At 36.9% G+C, this 24,955-nt stretch overlaps 1 protein-coding gene across 6 annotated transcripts in view; it reads left to right on the top strand.

The window, feature by feature from the left end:
- The window catches only part of LOC149654691 (uncharacterized), a 226,509-nt gene that overhangs the window by 89,104 nt on the left and 112,450 nt on the right, over positions 1 to 24,955 (top strand). The gene's annotated exons all lie outside the window — the stretch shown is intronic.

Here is a 24,955-nt window from a genome sequence, read left to right as displayed (position 1 = left end):
GCCCTAACCCTTAACCGATTCAACTAAAATTACAATTTAAAACATTGCACTTTAAACTATAGTAGAAGATAGATTTTTGAATAAGTAGCCATATTGGATGTAGTTTACAAATGGCGGAAACTGTAAACAAAAAACAATTCTCCATGCTCTTAGACTGAACTAATATGAAGTTCAAAGGCTAAATAAAAGAAATAAAAACAAGCCACATCTTTTTTGTCACACTATGGTGCTCGCTACCCACACAGGACTTAGAGGGACCCTACCTAATAAACTTATGACTCTGGCATAAATTTATCTAACAGACACACTAAATATACATGATAAAATCATTAATTTCTCTCGCGTTTTTGGTTGAAAAAGGTGGGGGGGGGATGTAGTAGCAATACGGATGAAATTACGTCCTCGCCTTCAAAGAAGCCAGGCATATAAATTCAACCAGGAGCTAGCTAGCTAACCCTTAAAAGCTCTCTGACTCGGAAACACACCGAGAACACTCACTCAAAATTGTACGCGAAGTATAGCTACGATAGAACTAGATGCCTTGCAGAGGAATTATAATATATAATATAAAAGTTTAGTTTAAAAGATGGAACTTAGGGAACCTTGGATGCTGCATGGTGCGGAGAGATGCGGGATGAAGATGGGAGAAGCTCAAGATGAAACGGGGAAAAGGCAGCCGGAGTTTGAAAAATATGACCCACTTATTCTTTATTTAGTCCTTGGCTTTGAGGAGTATATAAATACAGCGGTAGTTTCAAAGTCTGAAGGTATTAACTACATTTTATCAAAAGCATATAGAAATAATAGAAAGAAAGTAGATGATTGGAGGAAATTGAAAGATAAATTTTAATTTTTTAATTTTATTGATGAAGGAAGAGCAAAGAGGAAATTAGTTTTGTCAACTTAACTAGCATAAACGCCTACTTTTAAACAGTGACCTTGATATACCAGTAGGAAAACAACACAGATCCTAACTTACGTCCCCCCAAGCGCTTAGGCAAAAAAAAAAACAGATTCAGAGTTGATTAAAATTAAATTTTGAAATTATGACCGCTAATCACCAATTGCATAAGTTCCATGGCTAAATCATCGATAAAGTTACTACATATTTGATATAAGGTAAAAAACGATACCTTCGGATGAAAATACATACAAGTACGCTGTGTAGAGAGAGAGAGAGAGCTATCGGATTTTGCTTTTCGCCCTACATAACAATTGTAAAAGCAAAGGGCCGAAACGCTAGGCGAGCTCGGCTTTTTTGAAGCAGGTAAAGGGAGAGACGTTTCGTGGAAATTGAATATCTGTTTGCGAGAATGTTCAAGTATCCGTGAAAAAGGAGGCTTCCCAGTTGTAAAAAGAAGATGGAAAGGTCCATGAGAAATACATATATTAGCCTGCAGGGTTAACGTCGAGGGGATATTTACTAAATCATCATTAAATTTTGCAAATATTTATTTTTGAAAGCTCATACTATATTTGGTAAGGTTTAGCATGCAACACCTTTAAGGATTACGGCACCGTTGTGACGTAGTCAGGTTTGCCCTAACATAGTTACGAAGGGCGACAACTTAACCCTTTCAAATAAACATTTCTGTTCCTAAAAGTGTACGTTCCCTCGTGGAAAGGGAAGCAACGGTGGTGAATGGTCATTTGAATAAGGCAAGCGTAAGGTTAGGCACGACCCAAAGAACACCGAAACCATCCATCACAAGAACAGTGACGACATTAATATCTACGTGTGTTAGCGAAACTCCTAAAAACTCATCTTGGTTTTTCGTGCATTCAATGGGAACCACATACATACATACAAACATACAGACAACGGCACTAACTCCGTGTCCTATAAGCTAAGCTACGTTCTGAAGTAGATAAAAAGATGGTAAAAAGGAAAACGTGTGATGTTTCACACAACAAAAAGGATATTTTCTATTCGCGATCCATTCCAGCATAAGTTGATATTAACCTTAAGTTGTAAGTTTAAACCAGGTAACCCTAGAAAACATAACAATGCATGGGTATATCCAATCCTACACAAATAAATAAACCGTTGCAGTTTTTGTCTAATACTTCTGTATGCGCTGAACTTATTAGAAGATAAGTGATAAGCTTATGTCTCTATACGCTCTACTCTACCCCTTTCACGCTTATCCACGGATAGCATCCCAGCATCCCAGGGTTTTGATCGGAGCCTTTTTCGATCGAGTTCCTAGCCCCGAAAGAGATGTGCAGATGCTTACGCTTGAACGCTTAAAACCTCATTTCCAGTCGTCGGTAAAAAAAGAAGGAAAATCGGGTTGCTTTTATTTATTTTTTATTGCTTCTTCCGTTTGATAAGAAAGTGCATGCAGCCTTGCTCTGGTGCAACACTGGATGGAGCAGAACCAAAAATATATTTTCAAACTATCAGCTCAGCTCTAGGGTAAACTGGAGCAAGCGCCCGGTCCACTCTATTCAGGAAGATACGTTTTGATAAGAATGTCAGGCTTCTGTTTGTTACGTTTTTTTTGGAAGGCAACGGAATTGTGGGCCAAACTTGGACCGTCAATAGAAATCTCTAACAAGAAGTAATCATTTATGTTTCTTTCTTTCCCCTAATCCCTATTGGAAGCTTAGTACCACCTTGACGTATTTGTCCAATAAGGGCGCTCCCCAGTGCTTATGGGCGGGGAAAGCCTAACGCGTAGTGCCATTCATTACTCTTATTACTTAATCGCTCGTATCTTTTTTAATATTAAAGATAGAAACATGGTTCCAATTTTGATATATTCACATTATTTTATACTCTCTTTCTGTTTTAAAAATTATCGCTTACAGTATCCCTTCAAAATATTTTTAAATTTCTCAAAAATATATAGTGGATTAATTCGGTTTGTTCATTTGAATTTTGGAGGCATTGATTTGGGAAATAATTATAATTTAATTTGCTTCAAGGAGAAGATGATAATAATAGTTTAGATTTCGTATAGCGCAAACACCACCTGGTGGCGCTTTTAACAAATAAATTAATTCCAGAAACAGTAGAAATACTTTAGAGGGGATGAGGGGTAGACACATCATAAGATGAACTATTTCACTTCTGCTGCCAGGCAGCAATCCTTATTTTGGGATTACTACTGTAGACCAAACGGGAAAATAAAAATAAATAAAAAACAAACATTCCCCATCTATGGGGGCAAAAGAAAATACCTTCAAATCGATGGCTACCTTGGCATTGCTTATATAGTGTATATTTTTAGGCTTTCTATTGAAGGGGTTAAAACATTTCGTTCCCCCTTTTCTTTGTACAGATAGATATGAACTCGTAAATTTTTTTTTGGTGTGCGCCCACAATTTCCGTATGGGCGCGTTGCTGTGCAAAATGCGTGTAACAATAGAATGCGCGCTTTTTTCCATCAGAAAGCAAAAAGGGGGTCAACCCAGGCAAGGGTGTTTCCTTTATACAAAACTATAAATCGACCATTCGAAATATCGTCTGTCTATCATAAGTAAAATAACACCTATTCTAAGTTTATAACAAATTGTACTCTAGAAGAATTCATATCTTAGATAAAAATCATATGAAATACGTCACAGGCACCAAGTGACGCCAAGATCCAAAGAATCTAGCCCTTGTTTTTCGTGAGATTGCAGCGCCAATTCCCTGAAGCGGTTAGTTTTCGAAATAAAAAGTAACTAAGGTTCTTTTATAACCACGCCTTTCCCCGGTCACGTGACTCTTGAAGTATTTCAAAAACTTTTTACTTTGAAGTAAAATCACAGTAGGTTATGCTTCTATCCTGTTGCAGCCCGGTTTTTGGTAGAAACATTTAAACAAAGATGGCGCAGCCGTCTCGAATGGACAGTAAGCCCACACGGCAGACCCATACTTACACATTATGGGTTTACAATATTACATAAATAAAAACGTTATATTTAAAATCTTAACACGTGGACACCATTTTTTAATTTCACTGCCTCTTCCATTGTTTTATATAATATTGCCTTAATTGCTTCCCAAACATCGTTGTCTTGAAAGATTATTTGTCTACGATCGGAGTGATCGAAGAAAGCCAGGGTTTTAAGCGAGTTGTCATATCCGATTATCTTTCCATTTTTCGTGGAATCTTAAGTTAAAATTTCGATTTAGCTCCTCCCACGCCCCCTGCCCCCTTCTCCACTTACCCCCTCCCTTCCCACCGGTCCTTTCAATCCAAAAATCTCCGTAAAAAGCGTCAACATCCTTCGGTTAAGTTAAGGTCAGAAGTGCATTATAGGAAGAACGCATCTCTCGTTTTAGCCTAGGCTTGAATGAACAAAATGGTTGCGATAATCTACCATTATAAGTGTTTTGATTGAACCATGCAGTGAAGTACTTTCAACTTCACCGTAATCCACTTCTGACTGCGATGGCGAGTATTCTAATATCGAAAGTGACATCTATACTCCATTATCATACTATATTACCTTCCTCCGGACGGTTAAAGCCGAGATCTTTGTATAAAACTCAATTTCTCAGGGAATCTATAAGGCTATAAGCAAGGACGACGGTCTTCGCTGCCTTTTAGTCAAAATATCATCACCGTCGGTGACACTGGAGTCAACTAAGGCATTGCCTTTCTCTTATCTTAAGTGAAAATCGACCCTTCCCCGCCCCATCCCATCCCATCTAACCCCAACCCATCCCCCTTTTTCACCAAATTTCTATCTTGGAAATTTTTTATTGAACAGCCTTAAATCGTGGTGGGGCACGTGGTTGGGCGGAAGGTTGGGCCAAAAGGTGGTAAGATGCTTCAAAGGAACAGTTTCATGTCGCTTGAAAACTTGAAAGAATGCAATCTGAAGTCCAGATATCTATTGCTACAGTATCTTTCATCGGTTAATAAAGTCAGTCAACGGCCAACTATGGCAATATTTAGGAACCGAGTTGGCCGTGAAATTTTACCCGCCAAACAATAGATGTCGCTATAGTACCCTTTGTCCCCTACAGCCAACTAAGATAATATATACCTGCCAAATTGACCGTGAATTTTACAAAAATTAATTTTTCTTAATTTAATCACAATTCTAAACTAATTTAACAGCTTATGAAACTATTGTTTAAGTTAAATTGGGTTTTTTCGCGACGTGACACTATCTCTTTAAAGGATGAGGGAAGGTTAAGAAAAAAATGATGGAAGTTTGTGAGAAGGCACTCTAATTCAGCTGCCGCTGACAGATGGCGCGGTCAACCATCAAGGCGATCAACCTTCAAAGTCCCACCCTCTATTTTCGGACAGTTTTGAAGAAGAAGAAGAAAAAAAGTATATATTCTTTAAACCAAAACCCTATAAAGTCTAGATACTTTTTTGCCCCTCTAAAAATATTGACTTCTGATCGGTAGTTTTAGAGTAAAAAGTTCTTTAATATCTCTAAAACCGTGAGACCATTTTTACTTACTTTGACCGATGCTACTAGCTAGGTAGATGCATGGTTCAAAATGGTTAATCAATTACCATAAATTAATTAAACTAAACTAATAGACAAGCTAAGATTTTCAAGTAAAATTTACATAACATCCCTAATATCTTCATTAAGTTTCCGAGGGCCAAAAATTCCACAAAATAAAAAAATAAAAAACCCTTCTTATTATTTTTAAAAATTAAATTAGAAAACCTCTCTAGTCTTCAATCAAAAAATTCAAATCAGCTTTATAGGGTAGGGGAGGAGACCACGAGCGTTTCCAACACCAGAAGCCAAAAATCCCAAAATCTGATTTCGAATAGTGATTAACAAAACGTTAAGGAGTAGGAAAAGGGGGGGGGGGGTTGGAATTATTTTCTCTTCTTCACCCCCCCCCCCTAGTTACTGGGGGGATCAAATTAGTGAAGGCGTACAAAAGGCGCGAGCGAGCAAAATTGGCGCGAAAGGCCACGAGGAAAACTGCACGCGCCATTAATGAAGGCATTCTTACTTAAGGAGTTTCTTAACTAAAAGAAAAATAAGGCGAGCAGGTGATACTCTGTTAATAACGCCGAAGTGGGTTGAGAGCTATAAACATTAACTTACTTAAATAAGATATTAACGGTGGGCACTTCAGTTAATTGGGACATTAATAATTGCTCAAACCGACAACGAGTAAGGAAAAGATGTTAGCCTAAGAAATTGGGTAAGGAAAGGATTGCGAATTAGAGAAGAGATGTAGGGCTAGGTGAACTCGTAAATCATCACTAGATTTAACTTTTCTCTCTCTCTCTGTCTCTCTCTCTCTCTCTCTCTCTCCCTCCCTCCCTCCCTCCTAAAAATCGAACCAGGGTTTGGGAGAGGGGGGCGGTAAGCTAAAAGCAAAGTAATTAACAGAACAAATCAGAAATCTGGATGGCAAAATTAAGTTTGAAATTTAAGTTGGGCATGCATAAACCTCTGGATACAGAAAAGTATTTGAATTTAGTTAAAATTTAAAAGTATAACTAGGCCTTTAGCTAGAGTAGGCAATGAGTACTTGTCGCGTACTACATCTCTCAAGGGTGGTAGAGCTTGATGGAGACCCGGTTGGTTGGTAATAATTGGAACCTGGATGCCGGCGCGTTGGTGAGAGATTAGCGCCAAGCAAGTCCCAATGGAAAAAGATTAATTAAGGGCTATATTTTCAAAGAGAAGAACCCAACTAGATGTCTGGAGAAATAAGGGTACGAGATGCAAATAAAAAAAATCTATCAACTTGAATAGCTTCGTACCAAAATAGAAAATTGATTAAAAGAAGACCTCTTAATTAAATTATAATCTTCTTCCTTCTCACTATTTAGTTTTTAATTAGGTACTCGGTAATTTTAATCGAATTTATTTCTTTGTTATAAGAAATTAAACATTGTTTGAAATGAATTGAGGGTTACGCAAAAAAATAAATAATAGGTTTTGGGTTAAATATCAAAATTAGTTTTAAGTCAATTCAATTAAACTTAATTTTAATTAGCATTACTTAATGCGTAACCCAAAAGAAAATTCATTTTATTATAAAATTCAATAAGAGGACCCAAAAATTAGGTTTTTCAACACTCCCTCCAAGTTGGGGTCCGCGGACCTCTTACGCTTTATCTAAATATTATTATACTTTATTCAATTAGCTCAAAAGAAAATTCAATTTATTATAAAACTAAATAAGAGGACCCAAAAATTAGGTTTTTCAGCACTTCCTCCAAGTTGGGGTCCGCGGACCTCTACGACCTTTTTCTTTATTATTATTATACTTCATTCAATTAGCATTAATCACTTAATCCCTACTTTAACGTATCTCTAATTTTATTTACAAATTTCATTTAAAACCGACTGTGCAGATAACCTTGAACTTTGACCTTAATTTGTTTCATTATGGTATAGTACAAAGTTCCCTTTGCCCATCCACGCATCGCGTAATATTTTCTTTTCGTATTTCGCGTGGTAAACATCCAATTTTCAAAGATTTCTATCGGGAAAAGAATCAAAACAAACAAAAGCGATTGGCCCGAACGAAAACGCACAACGTAACCTTAAGCCTTGGCCCAAACAAAGGTTATCGGTGCCCCCCACCATACTAATACAAGGAGAGAACGATTTGTTTCTTCGCCAGAGTTTTCCAGCAGCCAATATAAACAAAAAGGTTGTTACAAGAGCCGAACCGCGGTCGTTCCAATACTAGCTAGGCCCTATCCTTTCAATCCGTATTGGTGATGAGGTGAAAGCTCACTTTTGTTTTCAGGGGGTTTTACCTTACATCAGTTAAGCCTTGGACTTTCAGTGTTTGTTTCTAGAAAGCGCGGCAAAATCTTTCCCCTCAATGTTGTTTCGCCGCTTATTTTCTTTTATGATTGGAAGAATACTAGGGGGCGTGGCAAGGCCGAAAAATTAAGGGGGGGGGGATTTACAACAAACTAATTGATTACTTATTTTTATTATAACAAGGCGATAAATAGAGGAATTCGTTTATTACAAATAGAGAAGCCAACACACACAGGGGCGAGGCAGCCATTGGGGCATGGACAAATTAAGCAATAACAGGGATAGATTTAATTTTAGAAGTAGGAATGGAGAACGGAACGGTTAGTATTTACTTCAGTTCTTCCGACTCATAGCCCCTCCCTCCAACACGTAACGAAAAGTTTAAATAATCTTATTGGCTGACTTAAACCCTACGTTTAGATGACGTTGCTGACGGGGACGGCGAAAAATACGTCATTATTTTTACCTCTGTCGCTATAACCCTCCCGCCTCTTCTTTCATACCCCCCCGTCACGTTAAAAGGGGGTCCGGGACTTTGACGCGCGCCCAGATTACCAGTACTGTTCTCCATTCCTACTTCTAAAATTAAATCTATCCCTGGCTTAACCTACTCGGAAGAAATATCAATTTTTTAAGGGTAGCTAACTACGGTCCTTTTACAACTGGTTGTCTGTTGAAACCACTTCATTCTTTCTTTAAAAAACAGTAAAAAGACCAAAAACAAAAAGCTGTCGCAAGTTTTTGGGTGGTCCTCTTTTAGCTGTACGTAACTAACGGTACTTCCCGAAATAGCTCATCTCATCTCACCAGTTTAGAGATTCTTAATCCGATACTTTCACTCTCTGCTTTTTTTGGTGCTGTAACCTTGGTGTTTTTTCTGTGTGTTTGGGGTAGAAGGGAAGAATCCCCTGAAATTAAGTTTAGTGCGCCGGTAAAGGTTTTTATGACTTTTCTTAGGGAAGGGTTTTTTCTTTCAAAATGATACCGTGACTTTGTAACTGGTACTGCAATCCCTATACTTAAGAAACGCAATCTTGAAAAAGGTATACTTCATAAGTAATTTGCGGTAGAAAATTTACCCTTTCTAAAATTGGTATTTATTATAGAAGAGCTCGCGCGATGTCATCAAGGGAGGAGAGCGCGTGAAAGAATCCATCTTAAACGCGATTATACCGAGCAATTATTAATGATAATAACGGTGGAAGTGGCAATGTTCTAAAAGGTGAGGACCGAAATACAGAGGGCGATGTTGATCGAAAATGATTCATTTTATCGCAAGGGTTAACAGTCCACATAGCCACTGTACTTGGGTAGTACAGGGTTCATCATAACAACTTTTGGAAAACAAATTTCCCTGAGATTTCCACGAGGTTTTTCCCCCACATACTTCCCTGAATTTTCCAGGTTTTTGCCCCCGTATATGGAGTATCCTATGGAGGGGGGGGGCAAATATGACTATTACATAATCAATGGACATCCCCGTATCTCTAATATAACCAGAGTTACGAACCTCCAAAGTATAGTGTAATGTTAATCCTATGGAGGGGGGTATGTTTATGAACATTTTGCTTAATTACTCGCCCGCTGTTTGACGCAAATTTCCCCGATTTCCCTGAATATTACTAAAAATTCTAAATTTCCCTGAGATTTTTGTCAACTATTTATTTCCCTGATTTTTCCAGGTTTGTATGAACCCTGACTATTAGTAGCACCCTCCTTCCTAATCCTGAACATTTATCACATGCTCGCCTTGTAGAATCCGGCACACACACACAGCACGCGCTCTGTTAAATTTAACTTCCTTTTCCCATTCTCAGATTCGCGCCTTTTTTTCTTTATTTCTTTCAAGCGCGAAATTCTTTTCCCGCGTTTTCTCTAGCTCCTCTTACCGTCGTCCTATCGTTTTATTTCATCTCTCAGCTTCTCGCAATCCCCATTTCATCCCGGGCAGAAGAACCAGGCTTGCTATAGCATCTCTAGGAGACTAGGGGAGGAATGGCTACAGCCTACAGCCTACAGCCTACTCTTCAAAGTTTGTCGTCCGCGACCAAAACATTTTAAAGCTTCATATATCAGATCTAAAATTTCAACACTTCGTCTCTCTGTTATTCTTGGTTTCATTTTACGAAGAGTCTTCGGCATTCTTTAGCAGGACTTGCGGGTATTTTCAAAAGTACTTAAAAAGTGTCTTAAAGAAAACTTGAGGGACATAATGGTAGCTGGAGTAATTTTAATTTTACTTAACAGGGTTGCCAGAAAGAGACAAAATATTTTCAAACCATGTATCTCTTTGAATTAAATTTAAATTCCCTTCAGTTTTAAATTATTTTCTCAGAAATTTATATTTAAAACATTGCACCTCGCTGTTCAAATATTAATTATAAAATCGAGGGGAATTCAATAAAGGTACGGTAATTTTATACCTGTCTGTGTTACAAACAATTAAACCTTTATAATTTATTCCCCCAACTCTGAGGATACAGTGATAGGATTTAGTTTAGACAACAAATTGTTGAAATACGATCCTTTTACTAAAGATTCTGAGAAGCAATTAAAATTTAATTAAATGTAGCGTAGGCCTACACATATTTGTTTAAATATTATAAACAACTTCTCCTCGCGCTTGGCTTATATTTACGTTCAAATTATTTTTCCTAATTATCGTCTTTTCAATTTCGAGAAGTGTGATAATGAAAGACATCAAAGGGAAAGGCGATATCTTCGATAAAAGCCAGTGTTAATGTTATATATTGGGGAAGTTGCCGCAATAATTCTCATTTCAATTTGGGGTACTAACTTTAAAATGTCCTCACATTTCACACTCAATAAATAAATTAATTCCATGAAAATCCTCTTCATATTTGAACCTCTAAAATTAATTCCTTGAAAATTCCCACTAGTATCAACAACTTGAATGTATTCCTTGAAAATTCCCTTTAGTTTCAACACCTTGAATGTATTCCTTGAAAATTCCCTCTAGTTTCAACATCTTGAATGTATTCCTTGAAAATTCCCTCTAGTTTCAACATCTTGAATGTATTCCTTGAAAATCCCTCACATATTTCAACTTCTAAATATAATTCCTTGAAAATCCATCACATATTTCAACTTCTAAATATAATTCCTTGAAAATCCATCACATATTTCAACTTCTAAATATAAATTCCTTGAAAATCCCTCACATATTTCAACTTCTAAATATAAATTCCTTGAAAATCCCTCACATATTTCAACTTCTAAATATAAATTCCTTGAAAATCCCTCACATATTTCAACTTCTAAATATAAATTCCTTGAAAATCCCTCACATATTTCAACTTCTAAATATAAATTCCTTGAAAATCCCCTTGTAATTCAACTTCTAAATATAAATTCCTTGAAAATCCCCTTGTAATTCAACTTCTAAAACTAAATTCCTTGAAAATCCACCTATAATTCAACATCTAAAAATAAATTCCTTGAAAAATTCCCCTCACATTTCAACCTCTACTCTGAATCCCTTGAAAAATCCCCTCACATTTCAACCTCTACTCTGAATCCCTTGAAAAATCCCCTCACATTTCAACCCCTACTCTGAATCCCTTGAAAAATCCCCTCACATTTCAACCCTAAAACTAAATCCCTTGAAAACACCCCTATATTTCAACCTCTAAAAATAAATTCCTTAAAAAATCCCCTTATAATTCAACCTCTAAATTGAATCCCTTGAAAAATCCCCTCATAATTCAACTTCAAGAATTTTTAAAATTCCCAAAAAAAAAAAATACTTTATGCCTTCCATTAAGGTAATTTAATTGAAAATCCGTTACGTCTACTTTCCCAAATTTAAACGTGAACTCTTGACTCGTCAATTTAGATTAGATTGTGTGTGCGCGCGAGAGAGAGAGGTGGGGTGGGCCGTTGCACCATTCCCCGTTATCATTGTCTAGGCGTGTCGACTCCTTTGGGGCAATTGATCGAAATTTAATAGGAAAAGCGTGAAGACAGCGAGCGCGAAAGACAAAACCGACGGCCTAAAGTGTTTAATTAAAAGACAATAAACGATAAGCTACTATGCAAATCTGAAAGGATGCCTCCAAAGTGTCCACTACTGTTTACCTCCTTTAACTATCAATATAACCGGGAACCTACACAACACCTGAGAACCTTCAATCAGGTTGCTTTTTTTCAGCCTCAAGTACAAGGCCGCCATATTGGGGATAGGAAAAACTTGGAGAGGGCTTTAAAAATCAGTAATTTATTTTCTGGTCTAAGCCCACCGCTTGAATTACTAAAGGCCTTTTCAGATGATACGTATCAACTTTTGACTGAACTAGGTAGATGGGTCAAAAATTTGAGTTAGCAAAATTGCTCAGAGATCAATTTAAAATTTGGTGATTCAAATTTACTCAACTCAAGTTGACTCATCTAAATGGGTCAAAAATTTGAGTTAGCAAAATTGCCCAGAGATCAATTTATAATTTGGTGACTCAAATTTACTCATCTCAAGTTGGCCCATCTAAATTGAGTCAAAAATTCGTATCTTCTGAAAGGGGCCTTAAGTCCATGTAACGAACGACTCATGAAGTGAAACCTTCAATGTCTATTGATACTCATACGTTCCTAGCTTCAAAATAGGTTCCAAATATAATATAACAAGTTTAGTTCTATTGGTCCGATCTTCCTGTATGGAGCAAGCCTCCATTCACAGACACCTGCGATACACTTCCCTTATAGAGGCCTCTCACCCACCATTAGGGAGGTATGGGTGCTCATATATATAGAATTTTAAACACTAAACCGCTCCGTATATAGCAGCCGGCTCAAAATTCCGAAGTTATTATTACTTAGAAGCTAATTTGAAACCAAAACTGACGTAACTCGGATATATTAGAATTTTGGAACTTAATATAAAGTTGAAACTTCAACTTCAAAGTCAATGGAGAATGGAAAGTATTAACTTATTGGGGGTAATAAGAATCAGGCGCGGGAATTTTGACAACCTTTGACCTGTCTGAAAACGGATTTAATTAATTTTGGGGTATCTGGTTCTTGGTTGTTTTAAAATTGGGTGTTTTATAGGTGACAAGATGTCGACTGAATTATAACGCCCAGTTCAAACCCCTTCACCTCACCCAGAAGGCTGAAATTTTTGCAGCGGGACGTTACTCTAAGAAAGATTTTTTTCAATCTATCGCCATCTTGAAAAATGGCGTCCAAAAATATAAAATAAATTTCTTTATGAAATAAAGTTCGTGCATTTCAACCAATTTCACTAATATTTAGTATACATGTTCAATATATCATCTAGAATGGTCTTATGGATATTGGGCTTCTATTTGCCGCCGCCATCTTTAAAAATGGCGGCCATAGAGAAAGTAACAAAAATATTCTGACAGGCTGAAGGGATATAAAAACTTGGTAAAAATTGTATGAAAAACACCATTTACGATGTTCTTCCACGACGGGCATGGGTTATACGTAGATATGAAGGGAGAAGGAAAAGATATGGGCGCGTTTAGGCCGCGTTGCGCGTCTCGGGGTCAATAAGATTTTAATGGCCTAGTGGTTGGTGGTGGTGGTGATGGTACAGGGGGCCGAATATCTTTCAGCTCGGTGCTTAAATCTCGATATACCCTCAAATTTTCAAGAGAGAGAGAGAGAGGGGCAAGATAACCAACACTCGCTGCCCTTTCTAGGGTCAACCGCGCGCGGATGAAGGTATAAAAGAGTCTTTCGCCTATGATACGGCAATTTTAGTAAAAACAATCGAGGGGCCCTTCACTTCATAGTATCGGTGTATAACTCTGTACTGCATGCAGACAATAAATTGGATAGTGCACGCTGCTAAAATGACATGATGACCGCGTGAACTGACCCCACCTCACTAAACGTAACCTAACCTAAGCTGACCCGACCTATAGAACCTTCCATAATATAATAGCAAAACACCGCCATCTTGGGTTGGGGTTACTTCCCTCGCGCCAAGAAGCACCGCTAGAGGCTCCCACGTGTTGTGAACTCTGGTTGCGTCTGTCCAAATAGGGGGGGTATAAACAGGGGAAAGAAGGCCAAAGAGGGAGGGTATAAATAGGGGTAGTAGAAAGCGTAAGAGTGATTATCCCCTCGAAAAATATGAAGCCATAAAATTATTATTTAGAAAGAGTACGTTTTTTCTTTCCATTACATCATTTTTCTTTGCATATAAAAAAGTGGTTTAGATAGTCTATAGATATTTAATATACTGAAACTGAATACTGATTGCGTGATAATAGGCCTTGAATTTTCAAAAAATTCTCCTCCATGTTTCATAATATCTAAACCACCCTGTTAATCGCTTGGGAAGGAAATCTATTTGATGTAGGGAGGGGAGATTTTCTGAAATCTGTAGAGCGTGAAAAAATAATAAAAGATATTGGATGGATGTAATGACGGAATGGTTTTAAAGATTATGGTAAACCCAAACCCGCCGCAATGGAGAGAAGACGACACTCCCAGGGCATAAGTACACGTGTTAATAATATAAGAAGGGTGGTCTTTGTTAATACCTTACAGGAATTATTCCCAATTCGCGTTTTAGTAATACAATAAGTATAAATTGCTGTAAAGCAATTATTGCCGCGCGCAATTGAATTAGGTCGACAGTTCAGATTCAAAACTTTATATAAGTTGCATCTGAACAAAATTGTAGTGTGAAACAGATTTTGAATGACCTTGATATACCAGCAAACCTAAGAATCCCTTTCATTCGTGGCCATATAATGATTTATAATGTTTATAAGAAAAATGTTTTCAAGAAAATAAATCTTTGATAAAATATTAATTTAAAACATTATAATATTCAATATTAAAATTCGGGCGCGGTATTAAAACGGTATCGTTCCTTTCAACCGAATTCCCAATGGACCGAAATCCCATTCGACCGAAAATCCCGCAATGATTTTAGATTTCCAGCCCAATGGCTATATTCCCGATGGATCGAAATCCCAATCGTCCGAATATGCCCCTAAAAATACATCATTATAACTTGAAACACTGTAGCCGTCAGCAATTCGGTGGTGTAGTGGAAACGGTGTTGGACTAAGAAGCGATAGGTTGTTGGTTCGAATCTCCGAAAGGTATGTTAATAATATTAAAAGTAAATATTTCGTGATACTAATTAAAACGCTCACTTTCATTCCTTTCAAGGCAAGAGATATATAGAATTAATAAACAAATTGTGCTTAAAATAAAGTACAGTCTTAATGGTAGTTCCATCAATGTCTTTAAGTTTTAAATTAAAATTATAATATTTTGGTTTCGGGTGGGTTAGGTTAGGTTAGGTTAGGTTAGGTTAGGTAAGGTTAGGTAAGGTAAGGTTAGGTAAGGTAAGGTAAGGTTAGGTTAGGTTAGGTTTGGTTCCGATAATTCGTTGACACCTTTTCCAAAATATGCTCCTTTTAATTAGCTTTCACCTTTTCCAAAATATTCTCCCTTTAAATAGCTACCACCTTTTCCAAAACATTCTCCCATTAATTAGCTGCCACCTTTTCGAAAAGATTTTCCTATTAATTAGCAGACACCTTTTCCAAAATATTCTCCTATTAATTAGCTGCAACCTTTTCCAAAACATTCTCCTACTAATTAGCTGCCACATTTTCCAAAACATTCTCCTATTAATTAGCTGCCACCTTTTCCAAAATATTCTCCCATAATTTAGCTGCAACCTTTTCCAAAACATTCTCCTACTAATTAACTGCCACATTTTCCAAAACATTCTCCTATTAATTAGCTGCCACCTTTTCCAAAATATTCTCCCATAATTTAGCTGCAACCTTTTCCAAAACATTCTCCTACTAATTAGCTGCCACATTTTCCAAAACATTCTCCTACTAATTAGCTGCCACATTTTCCAAAACATTCTCCTACTAATTAGCTGCCACATTTTCCAAAATATTCTCCTTTTAATTAGCTGCCACATTTTCCAAAATATTCTCCTTTTAATTAGCTGCCACCTTTTCCAAAATATTCTCCTATTAATTAGCTGCCACCTTTTCCGAAAATTCTCCAATTAATTATCTGACATCTTTTCCAAAATATTTCTATTATTGCTAATAAATTGTTCGTGGTAAGAGGCGGGCTTTTAATACTCATATAAATAATCTTTTTACCTCGAAACAAGTTTGGGTTAGGTTAGGTTAGGTTAGGTTTGGTTAGGTTAGGTTACGTTTGGTTAGGTTAGGTTAGGTTAGGCTAGGGTAGGTGAGGTTCGCCGTAATTAAAACGCTGTTAAAATAAGTGCAGTAATACATTTTCAACTCACATTTATTTTAACAATAATAAGTTGTGAAATTAAAAATATATTTAAAGCAAAACCACACAGTATGTCTTCTTCCAGTTCAATAGAATTTCGGTCCAATGGGACTATAATAAAATCGCACCTTTGGCTACGTTCGGTCGAATGGGACACCGCAAAAAAAAGCCGTTCTGTCGAATGGGAATTCGGTTCAATGGGACCAAAGCATTAAAACAGGTATAAACCAGTGAACCATAACGACAACGCTACACGATGATGACGTATCAGGCACTCCTCTCTCTTAGTACCATCATCTATTGACTACCCACCAATTAAATATGAAACAATGAAATTTAAATTTTCTTTTACTATTTTTAATTTTCATTTGAACTAAGTTCTTAATGAATGAAAATTAGATAACCAAGGTCAAAACAAAATACGGTTGGCGTTGAAACCAAAAAAAAAAAATTAAAAATATAATAATATTACAGGGCGATAACAATTGGTAGTATCCAACGTTGCTGAAACCAACCCTTTTAAAGTATTTAACAGAGGGTTGAACAATAGTAATTATCTTTTACGTTTAATAGGTTTTAGATGGGGGGGGGGGGGTTAGAGGGGAGATGTTCAGGTGAGGTGGATTTAATTTGGGGCGTTTAATGAAAAGAGGAACAGAAGAAAAATTGTAGTAAGGGAGGATTACCAGATTTATAGTTAAAATAAGAAGTTTCTATTTTTTTTTTTGGATTTCACATCCTACGATTTTGTATGGTGGGCCAAAATAAAGGTGAACTATAGAGTAATGTCAGTTCTACCAGAAGTGAGATGAGACTAGAAGTGAAGGGCTCTAGCATTGATAGTAGATCCTGGCACTAGTGAACAAATTTGAGGATTTTATGCCGCTTCCATCGCGCCTACACTCAAGAGAAAAAAATTGGTCGAGTTCCAAAAACATTTCCTACCCCCTTCCCCTCAACCTAAAGCGGCCGAACACGGACGCGGCTCCTTGAATCTAGTTCGGCCGTCTACCACCGCGAGCGTCTCACGTTTTGGAGGGAAAATTCAGAAACCGCTACTAGAGGGCCAACCGTTCTTGTGTTATCAAGAATATTCACTTTCGCCGAGTGAAGAATTTGGTTAGCTCAGTACTTCTAGTCTCATCTCACTTCTGCTTCTACTATGCAAACGTCATACCATAGAGCAGTGTCGGTAGAGGGGGAGTAGACTGTGTATCCCTCCCTCTAGGCGCGCTTTTGTAAGAGGGGATACTGTACGCGCCTGGTAGGGGGGATGACACTGAGCTAAGAGATAGAAGGGTATGACGTTTGCATACGTAGAACTGACATTCTATCTCTTAGTGTCATCCCTCCTACCAGGCGCGTACAGTATCCCCTCTTACAAAAGCGCGCCTAGAGGGAGGGATAAACAGTCTTCTCCCCTCTCTACCGACACTACTCTATTGTGTAATGCTTCAATTGAAGTTTATTTTAAGATAATATATAAATTAATTACCCAATTTATAATGTATGAAATGCGTAATTTAAACCAGGTCAATTACTTTAATTACCGAATTTATTTCAGAGTGATCAGTGTAATTTAATTCAGATTCAGGATCTAAATTCCTAAATTTACTTCAATCTAATTTAATTTCGGCATAATTACCGTAATTTATGCCATCTAAATTCCTAAATTTACTTTAATCTAATTTAATTCGGTATAAATACCGTAATTTATGTCAACTAAATTCCTAAATTTACTTCAATCTAATTTAATTACCTTAATCCCACTACTCCAGGTTAATTACTAGTGTTCAAAAAAATACCCTAACGAATACCCTATAAATCACCAAACAAATTAGCGCGATAAATATTTATAATTAAAATCAGCTGGGTTAATTAATTAATCTAGTTAAAACACGTGGGCGGCAGCTTTAATTAAAATTCAAACATTATACCAACGGGCCCCGGCTTCAATGCTGTCGGAACGTGTCGGGACGAGACGTGTGCCGGGCACGTGGCCGGGGCGCCCTCGTAACCTACCCGTAACCCTAAGCCGTCAATCATACTCAAGCCACCCGCCAAATAAAAAACCTTATATAACAAAATTTATCGAAACTTACCAGCAAAATATAAGTTAAATTCAGGATTAGGCTTCACTTAAAATACATTGTTCAATAATTCCGTTAAAAAAACGCGACTATAAACGTGATTAAAACCGAATTAAAATTGTCACGTTAACGATAATCATTGTGGTTACGGCATCCATCTTGAATTATTTCTAATTTGGGGAAGAAGGAGTGGAGAAGGTGATCCCGTCACTTCCCGTGGTCAGGACTGGAGATAACTATTTTGCGAAACGTTAAATAATCATAGAGGTCAGGCCTAAAAAAAAAAGAAGCTATTATGCAAACTTTACCTAAAATTACCCTAATGAGCAGGGCTGGAAATATTCTATTTTTCCAAAACTAACAAACATTAGCGTAAAGGTCAGAGCTGGAAATAACTATTTTACAAAACTTATTATAAAATGACAAAAAGGTCGCGGATCGAGGAAACTATTTAGCAAAACAATAACAAACTTACCACATTGACATTTGTGAATATTTTTTCTCAAAATAATAATAATAATAATAATAAATAAATATTAAAACAGTGAAAGAATATTCGGAAATATTATTTTTTCGTGAACTCTTACGACAGATATGGAAAATTATCATTTCTTATAAAATATAATGTAAAAGATGACTTCAAAGCCTGGGCGAGTCGGTACGAGTTTTAGACAAGTACATGTAATGAATGATACGTCACTACATGAATGCTTCTCTTGGTTTTAGCTAGGAGCAACAAGTCTAGGCCTACCACTTTCCCCAAAGGGATTGCAAATATCCAAGTTAAATAAAGCAAGGAGTCAAACGCGTTCCTTATAAGAAAACAGGCTATTTATTGCTCTTAGAAATGCATAAGATTGCTAGAATAAATCATTTATTTTTGATGTATTTTTCATTTTATCTATGGGGTCCCTTTCAGGTTAGATATATATCAATATAGTATACCTGATGGTATTTCTTTTTTTTTTTTCTCTTAAAAATATCAAATTTTTAAATCCACATCCCATCATACGGAGTGCACCATATATCGCGAAGGTCTCCCACACTACTACGATGGCATACGGGTATTGATTACCTATAAAATTTATGAAATATCTCGAAAAGGAGGGCTAGTTACTTCATAAAAATGATGAAACTGAAAGTGATGTGTGTAGTGTAGCTAGTACTAAATTATATCAAGAACATACATAAGAGCTGAGAACGTGTGTAGGCATAGTTTGAATAAATCTTATAAGGGTTCATACAACTATTGAAAACATATATTACAGTTTTTTTCCCATGGAGTAATAACAACGGGTTCCAATTTGAAATCCACATCTCGTCATACCCATGCACATATAACAAACCCATTTTCATTACAGCTTCTGTAAAAGCACCCTTCAAGATCGAATAGAAGTCCTTCTTATTAAGTCTTTGAGTCTCTTGGTTTCCTTCCAGAGTTCTAACCCTATATTAAAAGGGAATCGGGCCAAACCAAGTTACTCAAAGACTATAAAAATCTCTCTAGAAGAAAAAATTCCCTCTATCAAACATCAATCACCCAGGAATTTTTTTATTTCGAAAATAATTTTTTCTCTTTTTTTGGGACTCCATATGCATGCTGATTTCTATGTTCTAGCTTTTATTATCAATCGATAATAATTTACACCGGTATCGACTAAGTTCGCACTCTAGGATGTATCATAAGTCTATGACAATAAGTCTCCATACAGTATACTATAGTATGACCATGATCTTTGCTTTTGTAAACGTAACCTTTACCCAACACTATTGCTAATCACATGATATGTTAGTTCTTTTTTATACTAAGAAATTTGCGTGGCGATAACCTTATGGTGCCACTGTACTACCAGTCTACCACCCGTTTTGAAACACTCTGTATTTTCTTGAAAAATTAAGGTTTGAAATTTTCAGTAATTTTTTTTTCTTTACTAAGATCCGGTTGGAATGTGTCAATATCAATCAGGTTTTTTTCTTTTGATTAACACTGTAAGAGTAAATCAACTAGGAGTAAATAATTTCGAAGTACATGGTATTCGAAATAGACCATTTTCAAAAGTTCAAGGGGTTAAATAAAATCAATTAGTCTATAGTCTCTAAATGGGCTTTCAAACTCATTTTCAAAATACCTAACTTTCGAAGCCTTCCAAAAGCTTGGAGTAACCAGCTTGACAGAGAGGTGCTGCACCTATTGCCCAGCATATCACACCCTCTTTTCACCTCCATTGAAGCTACTTCCTCCAAGACAGAAGTACAAAGGGCAAAGGTACTGTCTCAACCCTGTTTAACCAGCCATTAGGCCTAACTCTGATAAAATTTTGAAACCAAAAATAATAAAAACATACAAATAATTCACGATTGGTGTTCAAACAAGATATCCTCCTGGCATGGTCACACCATAAGGGGGTCATCTCGGGAGCAACCAAGGCGAAAAAAAGGTCGATAAAACCGTCAGGTAAAGATCGGGGGGGGGGCGAGCAAAAGTTATTCGAGCAGAATAATAACGGTTCCCCCCCCCCTTGCTCCTGATTCCAATGGTGTTATCGATTTATTTGCAGAAAGTTCGGTGAAAATTTTAGGAACGGATGAGAGATCTAGAATCCTTGGTAGGTATCTCACTCTACCACCACCTTCTTCTCTAAGAACCCAACCCTTTCTGGCCTGGACCGCTTTTTACAACGACATTAACGAAGTTTGGCATTCCGAAAAACGGTTCGCGAGAAGCAAAAGAGAAATGGGTGAAAAGATAAAAGAAGTTTTTAACAGATATTTAAAACAAGAAGAACGGGACCTATTATTAAAGTAGAAATATAAGGGAAACCTACTTTTTGGCAATTGAACAGTAGGCCAGTTTTAATTTCCCTAGTCAGTAAGGACGTTTCGTTTCGTTGTCTACCTCGTCTTACTACCTCACAAATTCTATTTGCTTTTGATTATATATATATATATATATATATATATATATATATATATATATATATATATATATTTAATTGACTAAAACATTAGCTTAGAAGATTTCAAACCAGGGATAGATTTAATTTAAGAAGTAGGAATGGAGAACAGAGTAATATCTGGGCGCACGTCGAAGTCCCGGACCCCCTTCCACGGGAACGGGGGTATGAAAGAGGAGACGGGGGGGGGGTCATAGCGACAGAGGTAAAAAGGAATTGCGTATTTTTCGCCGTCCCCGTCAGCAACGTCATCAAAACGCAGTTTAAGTGAGCTACCCAATAAGATAATTTAGACTTTTCGTTACGTGTTGAAGGGAGGGGCTCTATACTAGGCTATGAGTCGGAATAACTGAAGTAAATACTAACCGTTAGACTCCATTCCTACTTCTAAAATTAAATCTATCCCTGTTCAAACTTACTAATAAAGTATACTTTAGTGCTCAAATAAGTACAGTTAATTTAAAACATTTTAAAATTGTTGGGTCTAACTATAAGGTTGTTTACAAAATCGGTTCTTAATTTTAAGTCTTATACATTTACACTTTAAGGGCCTTGGGACACGATTGCCTTACGTGTAATTAAGCAAGTACCTTACGTGTAATTAAGCAAGTACCTAGTTCTCGTTCTCCACGACTATTAAAAGGGGAAAACTAAAGAATCAAATTAAAATCTTAAAAGCCTATGTAGCTAGCTAGGTTGCGTTGCGGTGGTCTGCGGATTCAGTGTTACTTTCGGATGAATCTCCACGAAAACTTTTCCAGAGGAAAAGGAGAGGATTGTAGATTTGATTGCGAAGGAACAGGATGAAGCGGAGTAAAAGCATCGAAGATGAAAGGGATGCTGGGTATAATTATTATAAAACGACTCTAGACTTTTGAGAAAGCTAAGAAAACTCTTCCAGGCGTGTAGAGCTCTGAATCTCGCGCCAAATCCATTAAAGTGGAATAGCAACTGGGTTGTCTGCTTTTGAGTCAAGTGTGAAACCTCGTACTTGTAGGTAGTAACAAGAAGCGATATCTAGTATATTAGGGAGAAGGTATAAATTCGCGCCACATTTCTAGCTTTATCTCCAGTCCAAACAAACGTAGGTCCAGAGTTAATCCCAGCCTCTAATTACAACCAGCATCTCATTGGTCTTGAAAACAAATCAGTTGCGTTTCTACTTTTTATGGTGAAATTCAACCTGGATAATAAAACGAGAAAGTGTATCGTTTCAACAATCCTATCGTTTATTTTGTGTGACGAATTCTCATGGAAAAGGCTCTTTACTCTTTTATATAGGTACTTGTTAATTTGAGGTACCCAGGCTATTATCGCCAAAGCGCTACCCGAAAATGAGCCAGTCTCTTAATAAGGCCATTTTTCCTTAAGGGGGTACACGTATTAACCCCCCCCCCCACTCCTGTCCAGTACGTAATGCGAGCAAACGGTGCTTCACGCGATGCCACCAATATAGAGGTACACGAGAGTACTTGACCACCATTACTTTGTCTTTCACGAGGCTTAACATTATGTAACGCTATGCCTTAGCCTCGTACAGACTGTAGGGCTACTTACGTGTATAGCGTATCACCATAACCTATAAGTTCATCTTTTATAAGTCTTCAACGCCTGGTAAAAAACTTGTAGATAAATAGACAAGTAGACTAGACTCTTTATCCCTCCCTCTTATAAAAGGAGATACTGTACGCGCCTACTAGGGGGGATTACACTAAGCTAAGAGGTAGAAGGGTATGACGTTTACATACGTAGTACTGCGCCTTCTTGAGTTAATTCCCTCATGCACGCAAAGAAACACAGAGGCAATGTTTTCGCCTCTCTGCGTGGGCACTGCCTTGGCGCGGGTCAAATTATCTCAGTCTCTCTTTCATGGGTGGGTTAAGACTTATAACTTATAAGCTTATGGCAGGGCTCCCACCAAAATCTCAAAAATAAATAGGGGAAAAAGGGACTTTTCACGATAAAAATAGGGTAAAATAGGGACCTAAATTCTAAAAGTAGGAACCAAAAAGGGACCACTGATAAAACAAAATGATATCTATTCTGTGAAAATATCACAAACAGTTAGGAACCTATTACTCTTTTCTATTTATTTCGACAAAATAGGATATTATTTCTGACTATGTTTTGTTTATATTCTTATTCTAAGGGAGCGGTAGGTAAGACTTGATACTGGCTCTAATGTATAAGGAAGGTTTTTTGATTAGAAGTAACTATTTTCGTTATCATGTTTACTGTTTTTTAAAAAATCCACTGAACTAGAATTTGGACCTTTACAGGGTTCGTACAAAATTTTTGGAATGAAATTCCCTGACTTTCCCTGACTAACTTGAACAAATTTCTCTGACCATTTGCAATAATGTACATAGCGAACCTATATGAAAACCAATCTAAAACCACTCGAATAATTTTTGCACGAGTTGTTATTGTTTTAAAAATAAGCCAATTAATTCATTTAAATTTAACATTAAGTAAATCATAAATAACCGGAGCGAGCGAAGCGAGCTCCGCAAATTTGGGGCTCTGGTCAAATCTCAGACAAGACATTTTCAGGCCACCCTTATACTTTTTCTGAGGTTTATAAAAATAGGGTGATTTAAGGACCGAATACCAATTTTAGGGTAGATTAAGGACCTTGTAGGAAAATAGGGACTTTAGGGACTTTTAGGGACCTGGTGGGAGCCCTGTTATGGCGATCCAATAGAAGGATATCGCCTGCAGTTTTCTCATTAATAAAAAAGAAACGCGGAGAAAAGAATAGAAAATGATTCTTTTTATAAGAGAATGAGAGTCTATGAGAGAGAGAAAGGGGTGGACCGAAAAGGACAAAGTATTTGTCCAATTTGTAAGCTAATATAGCATATCCCCGACCGGCATTTGATCTTTTCTTATATATATGGCATGACCTAATTCTCTTTGATGTTTATGGCCACGTTCATACTCCGTAGGGAGGGGTTACTAATAGGGTGTGTTATAATCTCTTACCTATCTAGACTCGAAGACTTCAATTAGGTATAAAATTCCAGCCCAATTAAACCATTATAAAACTTACGAATATTTTCAAGCACAAATTAGCGATTTTCTATAGCTCTATCTCATCGCAACTTTACGTTGATTTTTAGCAGTTACAAGTAGTGTTTTAATTTTAATCCTTGCTACACTTTAAATAAAAAAATACATTTGCTGGTAAACTAAGGCCTAGATTGATGAAGCTACATCAACAGCGAGACAGGATGATGTCTTTGTGTGTAAAGACCAAATAAGGAACGGCTTTTACACAAACAAAATGGAGCATATAAGGACTATAGCTGATTGAAAGCTTTACTAACTAAGACTAAGCGGAAATGGTACACATTCCGGAAAACTTAATATAAAGGTAAACAATTCTTCATTATCCTCTAGGCGACATAGCATTAGAATCAACACAATACCTCGTGAAATTAATTAAACTAAACACAAAACCACGTATGTATGTTCTTTACACATTCTTTAAGATAAGATTAAGTTAAATCGTTGTAAAATAATTTCCCGTATTTTGAGCCCAGATTTCTTTCAATGTTTTAGTATATATTGGTCAAAGTTTGGGAGACGTTCTGGATAGGGTATATAGTACTACCATAAGTTTATAAGTGATATGTTCCTTCCATAAGTATGACACTACTTATACTTCGTAATGCTCGAGCTAGTTCGAGAGAACGACAACGAGAATTGATTGGCTACACTCGGTGGTTAATTTTGCAGCTTGGACTTCCATCTAGGTCCTATTTAGTCCGCATTACTAAGCCTTCGACAGCAGCGCCCCAATCACCAGGCCTCTTTCGCTTTACCTCGAATCTATGACCTACCTCTTCACTACAATCGTGAAAAGCTCCAGTTTCTAAGTTACCAGAGATTAACAAACTTATCCTGGAACATATCTTATGAACTTAT

The sequence above is a fragment of the Phalangium opilio genome, unplaced genomic scaffold, assembly GCF_054372755.1.
Source record: "Phalangium opilio isolate 3A_F unplaced genomic scaffold, DU_Popi_V2 ptg000079l_1, whole genome shotgun sequence".
NCBI classification, from domain to species: domain Eukaryota; kingdom Metazoa; phylum Arthropoda; class Arachnida; order Opiliones; family Phalangiidae; genus Phalangium; species Phalangium opilio.
Note: the sequence above shows the minus strand (reverse complement) of the source record. Positions and strands in the feature narration are given on the sequence as shown.